The sequence below is a fragment of the Salvia splendens genome, chromosome 17 (assembly GCF_004379255.2).
Source record: "Salvia splendens isolate huo1 chromosome 17, SspV2, whole genome shotgun sequence".
Lineage (NCBI taxonomy): Eukaryota > Viridiplantae > Streptophyta > Magnoliopsida > Lamiales > Lamiaceae > Salvia > Salvia splendens.
The window spans coordinates 15,037,555-15,049,567 of record NC_056048.1 but is presented as its reverse complement, the minus strand read 5'-3'; the positions used below and the strand labels follow the sequence as shown (position 1 = coordinate 15,049,567).

The following is a 12,013-nucleotide window of genomic DNA, read 5'->3' as shown; positions in this document are numbered from 1 at the left end:
GGACTTAGTGCCAAAAACAATTCTATTTAATTTGTCAGTCATCATTGAGTGATCATGGGGTTTTTATTTTAAAAGGGCCCCGAGTCACTAAACTCTTTTCATTTCATAGATTTGTTGCGCAATCACATAAACATGAATACCATATCTGAACGTATGTGAACCGGGAATGTGGCCACATTCCACGACGGTCACTGGACCGGCCAACTCGAAAGCTAGCACACAGTCTCCATATGTGTACACTAGTCCGAGTAGGGTTTGCGGCCCTACTGGGACCTGAAATCGATTTAACATGTTTGGCATAGCCATGCAGATAGGTAATCGTAAAACAAAACTTCGCATGACAACATATTTAAAATATATTTATATTTTCACACAAAATCACATTTTGAGGGAAAGCCCACCTTGTTTTCTTAATCTCTCAATCGAACGTCCCTCGACTTGGTCTCACTTGACGTGCGACGACGCCCCTTTATAACAATAAGTATACTTAAATTAGACTTAAGAAACTATTTATTTAGCGTGTATGCATTCCTAAGGTTGTGATCATTTACAATTTTTTCCTAAATCCATAAAATCCTTAAGTATTAATTACATCAAGCGATTTAATTTATTTAAAAATTTGCCGAATTATTCGAGCATCAGTTAAATTCTAGAATTTTACCTTTAAATGCCGTGAAATTAAATAATGGCTACCCATCATTTAATTGGCAAAACATTAGGAAAGCCTATCGACTAATTTGGTGGCCCGTTCTATGATTTAATTTATCATTAGTCCATTCTCAAATTTAATTCTCTTGGATTAAATATATAGGGGATTAAATTTGTAAGACACAATTTAATTAGTTGTTGGCTAAATTCTACAATGACCAACACATGTTATGGCCCACAAGAATTAGAAATCAAAGATGGAAGGGTTAATATTAGTGGCCCAAAAGAATTAAAATTTATGGCCCAAAGAAAATTAAAACCGGGCCAAAATGACTTATTTTCAGTGGCCCAACCCAATTCAATTTTTTAAAAAATGGCCCAACCTCCTACTGTACTCCCATCCGTCGACCTACTCCCTCCTTACCTCTCCAAAAAAAAAATCCCCAAATCATCTCAAACCTGAACTCTTCTCTCCCTCCTCCTTCTCGGTGATGACACCGATTCACCTCCGCCGTTTGCCATCGCCGTTCACCAACGCCTCTCCCTTCGCCGTCCGTCGGTCACTGCTCCGCCAGCGTCTTCCTCACGCCGAGGGAAATTCGTTCCTCCTTCCCCATTCTCTCTCTCGCTCGATTTCCCAGCCGCGCCGTCACTCCGTCGAGCTGCGGTCCTTCCCGCCGCCATCTCTGCCGGCGTCATCCGGGTGCACCGCCGAGACAGCCACCGCCACGATGATTCGCCGCTGTGGTCGGGGCTCGTCAAACGGTTGTCGTGCTGCTGCTCGGTGCGTGCAACACCGCCGTCACCTCAGGAGCTTGAGCTTGTCGTTGCAGCTCAGGCAGGTTCGGCCCTTTTCAACCTCGAGTCCCATGACACTCATTATCTAGTCCATTTGTTGATTTTCTCTTTGGGCAGTAGCTCGTGAGATTTACAATTCTTGCGTTTATTTAGTGGGGTGAAACTTGGTTGGTTTGTTATTACTGAGTTTGAGTAAAAGACAGTATCCTATTGTTTTCTCTTGTTTCACTTATGTGTTAAAGCTCCAATTTCTTATTCTAAGCATGAAACCAAACGAGGCAGAGGGTGTGCAAAAGTTTTACTGCTTTCTTCTATTTTAACATGCTGTCAAGATTTGAAGTGGTGGTACTCTAAACATGCTTGAGATTTTAGTTACTACATGATGATATGACACTTAAATTGAGCTTGAAACGGAGGCGGGGTTACCTTCTCTTGCACTGTTTCTGCTTCTCTATTCCTAGCTTCAATCTCTCTCTCACTCTCCAACTTGATAGCTTGCTAGCTGAATATGTTGTGGCAAGGGAGTGAGGCCGAGGGAGACATAATATATTTATATGGGTCTTTGTAACTGAAAGCCTGCAAGGCTGATTGTGTGTGCAGAAGATGGGGTCCCTAGGCTGATCATAGTTGTTCTCCTGCAATAGTACTTGATATCCTTCTGCAGGGCCTTATTCTCCTGCCCTTTGCAGTATTCTCACAGAGTTTCTGGTACGGTTTTGCAGGTGTAAGATGAAGCAGAGGCGGGTTGGCTGAAGCGCAGGGTGCTGCAGCTGTGCTGCTCCCCTTTTTCTTGGCTCGGAGCAGCTGGACATGGGCTGGGGTGTGCAGGGGTTGCAGCCTTCCACCCTTCCTATTTTGGCAATTTTTTGTCTTCATCAAAAAGGTGGTGTCGTCTTCTTTCTTTCACTTAATTTGTTTGATAGCTTTTGGCAGTTTAATTAGCTCATTTACTTTGTTACATTTTGCTTTTTGTAGAGGTGAAGGAGTAGTTGGCTGGAAACGGTCTCCCGCGCTATGGCTCACTGCTCTCGGCTGGGGGGGGCGCTTGAAGGGACACTGCCATTTCAGGCAAGTCTTGAGCTCTCTTTAGGAAGGTGTTGTTATCCTTTTCCTCAATTTCCCTCCTACTTGTTTAATTTGTTTCGTTTGTATTCTGCAGGGAAAACTGATCCCATCTGGCCGCGGCCGAACTTAAAGAAAAGGTCCTAAGCTTGTCATTCCTAATTTGTAATAGGATAGGGTTATCCTTAGTTGTTCTCCTCTTTTTTCTTACAAGTGTAGTCGAACATTTTAGTTCGGGAATGAAATTCAAGACGTGTTCACCTCGACATTCTTATGTATTATTTTTCCTTTATTTTCGTTATTATGTATTATTTTTGTAAGCTAGAACATAGCTCGGAATATTTAGCGTTATATTTAATTTACTTAAGGAATAAACGAACGCATATTCACTACATTTCGAACCTTGCTTGTTCCTTTCAATTTCAGGTCTATGTTAGTCATTAATCATGCAAAATCGCACATAGAGATTGTATAATTATCGCACTTAAGGTAATTAGGAAGAGGCATTCGCTTCATGGTTCGATAATCATTTAATAAGGTCTAGACAAAAAAAAAAATTGTGGTCGTTACAGCTGAATTCCTAAAGATATTCTAACTAAGAGTGTTCTTGAGACTCCTCTTTCTAACTACGGTTGGGACTCCCTTCATGTGTTTAGCTTCCTTTATATAGAGAGGCGTAGGCCTCTGATCCCTAGGGTACCATCCTCTCTGAAATGTCATTGCTGCCATTCACATTTTGTGGTCGGGTCTCTCGCTCTATCTTCCATGCGGAACTCCTGTTGTCTCCACTTGATTTTTGACTTGATCAACTCAACGCCTCAGTTTTTGCCTTCTTTTCTTGATCTGTTCGTCCGCCCAACTGATTAGTTCTTTCTTCTGAAAATGGCTGATTTCTAAAAAATAGACGTTAGTTCATGGGTTTGAGTGCAATTTTGCTATAGAACACATGTATGAAACGAGCCTCATCACTGTTCTTAACAATAACTCGCATTTATAGCCAAAGTACATCAATATCAAATGATTTTTTATATAAATCTCGATCTAACAGCACAAAAAAACGTAAAATAGAATTACAAAATAGCAATTATAAACATATATTTCTCACAGAAACAAAAAAACTTACTACCACGATTTACTTAAAATAATGACTTTTAAAGCTATAAAAACAATTAATGTAAACTTATACTCACAATATAACATTTAAAGCTATGTCAATCAGCAATAAATGCACTACAACTCAATGCAAATAATTTCTGTTTTGTATCAATGGCCAGTAGACAATTTCTGCAGATATAGAATTTACGGAGAGTGGAATTACCATACCATCAATTAATAAAGAGAATTATCATATCGATTTTTAGACAAATAGTACGTCACCAACACCTAAAACATGCATACAAACATCTAAAATTCTCAATATTCTACTATCATAAATTTGAATTTAATAATACATTAATAAAATATCAATCACAATAATACAACAATAAAAAACAATACTAACACAATTTATTAAAAATACAACCTTCAAAACATACAAATAAAGCATTCACAATTCCCTTAATAATTATTTTAAATTAGATGAGTAAACTTAGAAAATCCAACAATTTAACTGAATATATAATAAATATCCAATATATATATATAAAGGTCAAAAAATAATACTACTACTGTAATTTATTTAAGTTGAAGTCGAAACATGTTGATTGCAATTTAAACCTATATATACACACAATGCAAACCTATACTCACAATTGAACTTTTAATTTATGTCAATCAGCAATAAATGCAATATAAATCATTGCAAATGATTTATGTTTTGTATCAATTGGCAATATCCAATTTCGGCAAAAAAATAATTATCACACAGTCGAATTATCATTATCAATTTGTAATTTTTACACAAATAATACGCATCAGCAACCAAAACACAAATTTAACCTATACATATAAATTAATACATACATACACACGTCTAAATATTCTATCATAAATTTTAAATTAAGCAAAACTTTAAACAATTGACGTTACTCTATAACAACAAATAATTCTACTCTATAACAAATTATTAGGAGTATAAGTTGAAGTCGAAACATATTGATTGCAATTTAAACCTATATGTACAAACAATGTAAACCTATACTCACAATTTATGTCAATCAACAATTAATGCAATACAATCACTGCAAATGATATTTGTTTTGCATCAATTGGCAATATCCAATTTCTGCAGTAAGATAATTATTACAGATTTAATCTATACGCACAAATGAACACATACATACACACATCTAAATACATAATATAGATTAACACATCCATACACACATCTCAATATTCTATCATAAATTTTAAATTAATCAAAACTTTAAAAAGTTGTCAATCAACAATAAATGATACCACCTCAAAAAGAGTGATTTAGATTTTCTATGCAACCTTCAATATATACAAATAGGTATAACACATTCACAACTAACTTGTTAATTATTTTAATTACATAAATAAACTTAGACAATCCAAGAACATATCTGAAAATATATTCAATATTCAATTCAAACATAAAAGTCCAAAAATAATACTTCTACTACATAAAAAATTACGAGAGTTTGAAATTGAAAAAATAATGATTACAAAAATTAATATATACATACACACATATCAACATTCTATCATGAAATTTAAATTAATAAAAACTATAAAAAATAGTCAATCGATTTTAGACAAGTACAACTGATACGCTCGGATTTTGCACTGTTTTAAGGCCTTTATTTGGTCCGCTTTTAATGTCAAAATCACAATTCATGTCCATATTTTGCATATTTTATCTATTTTGGTATTTTGACATGTTTTGTGAGAATTGTGCATATTTGAGTCTAAAAAGACAACAAAAAGTCGAAGTTGGAAATCTGGAGCTTTCAAGACACCCAGCGGTCCGCTGTAACATGCACAACGACTGCTGGGGCCCAACGACCGCTGAGCCAGTAGCGGTCTGCTCCGGAGAAAGTTATTCTGAGACGAAGAACATGCCCAGCGACCGGTGGGGAGTGCGCAGCGACCGCTCGAAGAGTTTCCGAAGCTAAGGGATTATTCACAGCGACCGTTGCAACATAGTGTAGCGACCGCTATCTAAGAGGCAGAGGCTACGGATCAACATGCAGCGACCGCTGGCCAAGGTGAAGCGGCCCGCTATTTGACCTACTTTTTCCCTAAGATTTACCAAACTTAGCCACCTTTTACCTTATTTGTTGTTGCTTGAAATTTCCTCTATAAATATCACCTCAGACATCTTCATTAGGATCTTCTTTTTGCCATATAATTCTAGAGCATAAATTTGAGAGAGTTCTTCATTGTGCAAGATGTTGAAGAAGGAGTCGAGAGAAGATCAAGGCTACAAGGATTCAACACTTGGGTTTTATTGCTTTAGTTCTTATGTTCTTTTTGTTTTCCCTTCATTCTATGTTTTTAGATTATTCAATTATGTGTAACTAAATTCATAGGATTCTAGGGAAGTGTTAGTAACGACTTTGGTTATACAATTATGTTTTCTATTTAATATCCGTTTTGTTTTTACTTCGTTTCTTCCTTAAGTTGTTCCATAATACTTCACGTTTGAGTGACACATTCAGTGATGATTTAGTATAACTTGCTACATAATCGTGATAAGAGGTTGGCGAGTTAGATCCACTTAGTAGACACTACAACTAGCTTCCCTTAAAACGACACTGTTAATTGAGAGCGAGGACTTTTCAAGGGTCTTAGGAGCTTTTAGGAGTTACGAATCTAAGATTGACAACCCTAGTGTTAGTAATCTACGCTTGTACCGCATGAGCATAATTTATGTGGCTCGTTCTATCGAAGTATAAATTGTGCTAGGGTATTGTAGTTGGAATTCGTATAACCATAATTGTGAACGCACATCCCTGGAATTCTCTTATCTCTCATATTTTACCTCTTTAATTATTTACAATTAGTTGTTTTATTGCTTTCAAACTGTTTTTAGTTTTCAAAATCTCCAAAACTTTTGGTTTTCCAAATAGTGAATGAAGCTTAGTAGAAGGTAGACAATCTGTGATTATTTTCCCTGTGTTCGATATCCGGTACTGACCTTTTACTACACTATATACTCTGTATACTTGCAGGTTTATTTAGTGCTAATAAAAAGTGCATCAAGTTTTTGGCACCGTTGTCGGGGAATACATTCACTTTGTGATTGATGATATCTTCAAACGGACGAATTTGCTACTTTGAATTGTACTACTTTCATTTTTATTTTTTTTTTAATTTTAATTTAGTCCAATGGATTTCTCCACACAAATGGAGAGTACATACAGTTACAGTGATGATCAGCAAGGAGGGTACTCCGAAGAGTGCTATAGCCCCGACCAAGGGGGATCTTATTATGATCCAGTCTGCTTTGATTTTTCATACGATGCACAAGATCATTATACTAATGAAAATTCTGAAATATGTGCAGGTATGGAGGAACAACCCCGCTCTAAATGGGAGGAAGTGCTAGAAATTTGCATCATCGAGGTTCAGGAAAATAGGAAGGTGAGTAGTCAGAGGTTAATCAATTTGGAAGAAAAACACCGACCTTTTGGAGCAAGGATTGACGAGTCTAGCCGCACAAGTGGGGGAATTAAAATTTAACATGGGAGTTTTGGCCACTGCAATAGGGAGCAAGCACACTCCAGAGATCAATCCAAAGGGAAATTGCCATGCCGTGCAACTCCGCAGTGGTACCACATACCACTCCACAAGCAGCTGATTTAGGCAAGGGAAGAAAAGAAAGGGAATAGGAACCAGTTGCTCACACGTCAGTCGCTGACCAAATCAAGCGGCCCGCTGCACATTTCTACAGCGGTCCGCCGGATACTTCCCAGCCAGCCAAGCCTGAGTCAGACACTGATGCAGAGCTGCCGCCAGCGGCCGCTGCACCACTTCGCAGCAGTCCGCTACCCGAGAGCCAACCCCCAGATCCGCAGTTTCCCAGCACTACCACTATCCCGTATCCCCAGCGATTGAAGAGCAAGAAGCTAGACGCCCAGTTTACCAAGTTCTTGGAAGCCATAAGCAAGGTCCACATCAACATACCATTAGTGGAAGCACTGCAACAAATTCCCAACTATGCCAAGTTCTTGAAGGATGTGGTGGCCAAGAAGAAAAAGTGGGGGAAATATGAGACAGTAGGCCTAACAGAGAATTGCAGTGCTATAATTCAGAAAGGATTGCCTACCAAACACAAAGATCCAAGGAGTTTTACTTTATCTTGTGTTTTGGGAAATAATCTAGAAGGTAAGGCATTGTGTGATCTAGGAGCAAGTATTAATTTGATGCCTCTATCTTTCTACAGGAAGCTCAACATTGACAACCTCCTCCCCACTTCGATCACCTTGCAAATGGCAGACAGAACAGCAACAACAACAAGGGGAATTGTAGAAGATGTTATGGTAAGAGTAGGAGAATTCATATTTCCCGCTGACTTTGTTGTTTTGGACATGCAAGAGGACAAGAAGGTGCCTTTGATACTTGGAAGACCATTTCTAGCCACCGAGGGAGCCATGATAGACGTGTAGAAGGGGGAGCTAACATTGCGATTGCATAATAAGAGTATCACCTTCAACATCTATGACGTTTTGAAATTCCATGGGAAGGAAGGAGTAGAAGGCTATCAAGAGTGTAACGTCGTCCAAGTAGTCACGGATTGTGTAGGGGAAGTGGAAGTCACATACCACCAAACTCAGGACCCTTTAGAATATTGTGTCATAAATTCTTTTACTCCTACTTTTGATTCATCTACTTGTGATGCTAATCTGTGTGCTATGATTGCAGAACTTGAGGTTCTTCCCGAAAGAATTCCTCAAAAGGGGAACACATTCTAGCCATTGCGCACCCCAGAAGAAGAAGAAGAGAGGAAGAAAGCATTGGGAAAACCACGAGGACCACCAAAGGTAGAATTGAAGCCACTCCCGGAACACCTCAGGTACGCATTTCTGGGGCCAGGTAATACTTACCCTGTTGTCGTGTCCGCCGCCTTGAGTGAAAAAGAATGTGAAAAGTTGTTGTGTGTGCTAAACAAGTATAGGTCCGTTATAGGATGGTCTATTGGTGATTTGAAAGATATTAGCCTAACCACATGCATGCATAGGATTTTACTTGAGGAGGGGCATAAGCCTCATGTGCAAAATTAACGTAGACTTAATCCTATCATGCAAGATGTATTGAGGAAAGAAGTAATTAAGTAATTAAGTTGTTCCATAATACTTCATGTTTGAGTGACACATTCAATGATTATTTAATATAACTTGCTACATAATCATGAGAGGAGGTTGGCGAGTTAGATCAACTTAGTAGACACTACAATTAGCTTCCCTTAAAACGACACTGTTAATTGAGAGTGAGGACTTCTCAAGGGTCTTAGGAGCTTTAAGGAGTTACGAATCTAGGATTGACAACCCTAGTGTTAGTAATCTACGCTTGTATCCCATGGGCATAATTTATGTGACTCGTTCTATCAAAGTATAAATTGTGCTAGGGTATTGTAGTTGGAATTCGTATAACCATAACTGTGAACGCACATCCCTGGAATTCTTTTATCTCTGATATATTATCTCTTTAATTATTTGCAATTAGTTGTTTTATTGTTTTCAAACTGTTTTTAGTTTTCAAAATCTCCAAAACTTTCGGTTTTCCAAATAGTGAACGAAGCTTAGTAGAAGGTAGTCAATCTGTGATTGTTTCCCCTGTGTTCGATATCTGGTACTGACCTTTAGATATACTATATATACTCTGTATACTTGCAGGTTTATTTAGTGCTAATAAAAAGTGCATCAACAGCAACCAAAACACAAATTTAACCTATTTAATTACATAAATAAACCTAGACAATCCAAACACAAATTTAACCTATTCACTAAAACATAGATAAAAAAGTAATCAAATGCTGCAATATCTAATAAATTATTTTGAATTTCATGAAATTATAATTTTTGGAACATTACGATTGAACATCGCTTCAAAAATCACATGTTCTTAAATTTATTAGTTAATGTAGTATTTTATACAGAGTATCACATAGCAAAAAGTATTAAATTGTAAACAATATTTGCTAAGTAGGCGCTACAACCTAGCCCTATGGATTACTAAAGCCTTTGGGGATGGATTTAACTTCGATCAATTAGTGAACACTATGCTATGGATATAACTTCACTCATTAAGTAGGTACTACACCCTAACCTCATGGACTACTAAACCCTAGAATTTTGTGTGTATTAATACATTCACATTAACACTATGAAAATATCGATGCAGCAAACTAATAACTACACTCAAAATAAATTTTGACATTTTTACAATATTATATGAAAGTAGGACAACAATCCACAAAATATACAACTGTCACGAACAAATGAAGTATCTGGTCAGACAAGTTAATTCATTTAATTTTATGGAGTATATTTAATTAACAATATATGCCAATTATATAAATTATCTACAAATGAGTAGTCACTACTTTTATGCGATAATCAATATTGCAAAATAATCACAATACTATACTCTGAAAAAACTAAATATCTTTTGCATTATTTGTAAAAATTAATTACTTGCAACTAAACAAAAATTTATATACTTTATCGCCAAAAATAAAATAAAATTTATTTTGCAACACACAAAATTTCATTCTACAAAATATCATCAAATTGTCATATATTCTAATAAAGGTGAATCTCCCAAAACATTATATCAATCATATAGTTGGATAATCGATGAACAAACTTAGTACATACAAATACATGGTTCTCAATGTTATTTCATTATTTGAACTTCCACTCATTGTTTAACATTCCACAAATTATACAACTGTTACACAGAAAAGAAGAATAGAAAGGCCAATATTCTCTTTAAAAAAAGCTCAAATATAAAATTAGGATTTGTATCTATTTGTCCTATATATACATGGTAACAACTTTACACAGCTTTTCAATTGTCTCCACCGTCTTCCAAATCAAACTACGTTTTCGCATGTTCAATTCTTCCTACCTTCCATCTTCAAACTCAATCTGTGTTAGCTCATTCTCAGCTCTTCCTACAAAGAACATAATTCTGTTGCGTATTTTTGTAATTTACATTTTTTGCTTTCCTTTTAGATCCAGATCTATAAGGTAAAATCATTTAATATCGATGAATTTCCTTAGTTCTATTGGTTTTCCTTGTGTAGTACTTGCAGTACACAATGGCTAACATCTGCGTAGAAGTTGAAGTCGATTTCTGCAAAAGGATTGAAGATATTGTAAAAATAATAAATGAGTGTTTATATTTGTATCTTTATTAACATTGCTTCTTTGTAATAGATAGGCTAATAAAATAAAATGAATACACAAACAAATGATTAAATAAATTAAATAAAAAAACAAAACGGAAAAGAAACAATACTAAAACCGACAGAATTAAACTACGAAGATTTCACCTTTATACTCTGTAAAATATGAAACCATTAGCATCAAATGAATTAAGGATTAATGAATAAATTTTAAAAAATAAACATTAAACAAAACAATACTAAAACACGAAGAATAAATTACACCGATTTTACCTTAATTATCTGCAAAATAAGAAATGGCTAATAAGCAGTGAGTTATTAGAAATAAAAGAAAATAAGAAGTTGAAGAGAGATATATAAGTAACAGTAAGAGTGTAGAGAGAGAAATAAGAACCTGGAAATTATAATTGAGTGCAATTGCAACTGATATTTATAGAGAAATTTCTGAGCATTTCAAATTCAAAATTTATTTCCCCTCTTTTTTGGCTCTAAGAAATGCTTCATTTTGAAGAGGGAAAACCCCCTCTTTTTTTTGGGGGGAGGGGGAGGGGGAAAGCTCGGTTTTTTTTGGGGGAAAACCCCCTCACTATGCAATTGTTTGAGTTGTATATGCATACAGATGATGTGTATATATGCAAATGATGTAATGTAATAAGCTTTACAACTAAGTAAATTGCTTTTAACCATCGGATTTTATGCATAAAAAGTGTGATGTCATTTAAACTATTGGTTAATACATGGAAGTGTGAGTTGGTGGATGGCATTAGCAAAATTCTCCCCAAAACCGAAAATTGAAAACAAGGGGGGGAATCCCCTTAAAATTCCCCCCAAAGAAACTGAGCTTTTAAGTATAGTATATATTAGACTAGAAATAGAAAATATTCTAATCTAATACTCCCTCCGTCCCGGCTAAGATGACACATTTCTTAGCCGACACAAGATTTTAGGAGTTATTGGTTAATGTATTTATTTGGAGAGAGAGAAGATGGGTGTAAGTAATAAAATAGAGAGAAAAAAAAGATGAACATTTAAATAGGAGTAAGAAAAAGTGGTTAAATGTACTAATTGGAGAGAGAAAGTTATCAAAAAAGGAAATATGTCATCTTAGTTGTGACAAACTAGAAAGAAAAATGTGTCATCTTAAGTGGGATGAAGGGAGTAGTACTGAATGACCAAATGATGAGCGTT

At 36.0% G+C, this 12,013-nt stretch overlaps 1 long non-coding RNA gene across 1 annotated transcript; it reads left to right on the top strand.

Annotated features, from left to right (window-relative positions):
- The first annotated feature begins 1,062 nt into the window (after positions 1 to 1,062).
- LOC121774770 lies at positions 1,063 to 2,513 on the top strand. Its single transcript, XR_006044997.1, has 3 exons — positions 1,063 to 1,490; positions 2,169 to 2,329; positions 2,422 to 2,513. It is a non-coding gene; the product is annotated as an uncharacterized LOC121774770 (long non-coding RNA).
- Positions 2,514 to 12,013: the final 9,500 nt, after the last annotated feature.